Consider the following 3,539-nt stretch of genomic DNA (forward strand, 5'->3'; position numbering starts at 1 on the left):
GTTTTTGTTTTAATCGTGGAAAAGTACATTACAAATAAACAAATTAAATCTTAAAAGATTCATTTTAAAAACATGACTAATACAGAAGCCTATAAAATATTTCCATTAGCCAAAAATAAAAAACATGATTTACAACTGATCTTAATGACGTTTTTCATTAAGCATAAATTTAATGAAATCTCAAATTTGTACAATTTTTAGAAACTTCTAAAAAACAAGCTTTTAATATTTCGGCTAATTTGAGGGTATGATTGAGCTTCATATAATCGTCAGTCTTTTAATCTATTGCACTGTATTTTTGATTCAAAAACTAGAATTATTTCACTCAAAGTCAAATTTTTTGAACTATGGACATAAACTTTTGCATCAATAATGCGGAATTCAAAAGCGCTGATATGTCCAAGTAAAGATAAAAAAGTTGTAGAGAATCTTTTCGCGAAAAAAGTAAGCCGTCATTTATTAAAATTCAACCTTTTTATACAAATTTGTAAAAAGCGACTGCCAGAAAAAATGTAATTGCCATAAACATGTTTTAAATGATGCTTTTTTATTAATTTGAACAATTTTCATACCAAATAATATTTTTATTTGAAATGATATCCATTATAATATTTTGATTTTTTAACTTAGAGAATAACTATTTTTCCAGATATCTGACTTCTGGCACGATAACTAGCTTTCTGCCAGCGTAACATTATTGAGAAAGAGCTACTGAAATTCATGCGCTTTTAAAGCATGGCGGTGGTAGAGTAATTCGATTCCGAGAAAAGTTATTCTCTTACAAGCCCGATCTCGGCATCGTTATGAAGCTTCCAATTTGCATGCGCTCAGTCGTCATTTAGCATCATATCTCATCTGATGGCAATATAGATATTCTGATGTAATAGCAGACGAATCTCAATGAAAAAAATTTAACGCTATAATAAATGTTAAATTTAGTATTTGTTTAATTTATTTACCATAATAATGATTGATAATATTCATTATTATATATATTATGATTATCGTGATTATTGATTATTTGATTTTTTATTATTTATTTTAAACGGTTTTTGAATGATCAATGTACTACAAAAATAAATTCGGCGCGCGCACGTGCGCGCTTCTTTGAGTTCAACGTACTTGCGCGCGTAGAAAACGCGTGTGCATTCTCACACGAGGAAGGCCCCGCCTTCCTCGCCACCTAGCGTCCCTTCACGGTCTTTGGACACGAATTGACGTACGAGTGTATTTTACTTTTGCAAACATACTATTTACGCGTGTAAAAAAATGCCACTTTTTACGTCAGCTGATACTTGGAAAGTTTCTCTCGTACTCCTTAAGTGACAAAAATTCTTATTTCTGTAAAGCTTAAAAGAATATTCACCTTAATAATAGATGTATTATATTATAATATTCACCAATAAAGTTCAGAATAACGGCCAAGCATAAGAGTAGGGTACAGACAAGCTTCATCTTTATACTTTTAAAATTTAATTTAACAATCTAACTAGTGAATATTCTACTGCTTCAATGGCTTGTACAATTCATAACGCAGTCGTTATCTTTTATACGAAAGACGTCTACTTTGTCCTTCTGAGATATTTACGTTTGATCATATCTACTATATAATAATGAATATAATTATAAAACAAAAATAATTTAGCAACTACGCACTTCTTTCAAACTGACATCACCTTTTATGTAATATTTTATGTTGAAGCTTTAAAGCTTCGTAAATTCAAAGAGTCGTGGGGACGAATTTAATCCTTTCATAAACTATCAGAAAAATGCTAGCATTATAACTCATATGAATCAGTTAATTTTTCTAAATATATGTACACCAGATTTCAAGATACCGATTCTTTCAAAAGTTTTAAATGAAAATTTATATGAACTAAATGAAAATATTTATTGAATTGCAGTCAAATAATAGGTTTCTAGATCTAAAAGAAATGTCTGTTCACTGAAAGTTTTGTTTGAATAGAATTTTTCTCCTGTTTAAAATTATGTTATCTTTTTGAAAAAATTATCTTAAAGAAATAGTTTCCTTCATTCAAAGAAAATATATTTTTAAATATAAATAATAAAACATTGCTTAAGAATCCAAAGAATTAAATATTGTTAATACTAATAAACTGATGAACTTCGTGAAGAATGTGAAATTTGCAGATTTCAATATCTTTAAAAGCACTATACATTTTATTTTTTCTGGGCCTGGCTAAAAGTATGATAAAATCCTTTCTGTTTTAAGTTTTTTCCTCCACCCCTAGACAAAAACACACTCCCACTCCAAGGGCGCATGCGATTAATTTGGCATGCGTCATTTGAATGGGCTTGTTTCAACCTTTAATTTCTGATATTAGCAAAGTTTGTAGCACATCATGGCTCAGCTGTACAATTTTTCAAACTGGCTATAAACGCCATTTTTAAGGGTTGCAACCCTGTTTTCTGAAAAACGTGACGGGATTATTCGTTCTTTTTGTACCTCGTGTCATTAAAAAAATTCTTTTTTGTTTTTAACGTTCTTCGATCTTTATGGGTGCACAATTTTCCTTTATACATCTTTTGCTGCATTTTGCATATTTTGATCACAAAATGGAAACCGCACTACTGACACTACCTAGTAAGTACTTCTAGTTGCTACTTTTCCTGTTAAGGTAAGCCTCGTGACTATCATATTTTTCATTGATGATTCATCCTTATTGGACATCAAAATTTAACTATTTTATGTGTGGTTCATAATTTATCTTTTTTAGTTAAAAATTCTATTACTTAGATGAAAATTTAACTATTTCATAGGAAGTTTATTAATTTTGTTAGAAAGGTATTCTTCTCAGTAATAAATGAACAAAATAAAACAACTAATGTAATTCTAAGAGCAGATACATGAAAATGGTCAAATTTAAATTATCTTTTAGATTAAAAGTAAAGTTTTTAATACTATATTTATCAAATAAATACATTTTTAAAATAAGTTATTAAATAATATTGATTACATAATTACACAATATGATGATTTGCATGATATAAAGTTAAGTTTTCAGTTCTAGATCTTTCAATTTGAAAATTTTTTGAAAGAAAATCATCAAAATAATGAAATTATTAATTGCAAGAAATAAAAACTACCACATTTTCAATTTCTAATCATAAAAATTAAAGGCACCTTAATTCTAAAGCAGCATTACAATTTTTTTGGATGATTTTAAAGATTAAAAACCAACTTTTTACGCAAAATTTTTTCAAACTGAATAAATTTCTTATGGAAATGATCAAAATTTAAGAATGTGTATATTTTAATGCTACAATACGCAAAATTTTTATAATATACATTTTCATAATTAAAATCTTTTGAATTATAAAGATCTTGAGTGTCAATTTTCACAATTTTGTAGAGTTCAATTTTGATTCAAGATTATGTAATAATGAAGAGTTATAATTTTAAATTCTTAAATACTTCAAATATAGAATTGCAAGTTGTTGAATAATTTTTAAGATAAATATTTCAAATGTATGTAATTTTCGAATTTTTGGGGACAGTTTAATTTTTAAGAATTAAG

The sequence above is a fragment of the Belonocnema kinseyi genome, chromosome 2 (genome assembly GCF_010883055.1).
Source record: "Belonocnema kinseyi isolate 2016_QV_RU_SX_M_011 chromosome 2, B_treatae_v1, whole genome shotgun sequence".
In the NCBI taxonomy this organism is placed as follows: Eukaryota; Metazoa; Arthropoda; class Insecta; order Hymenoptera; family Cynipidae; genus Belonocnema; species Belonocnema kinseyi.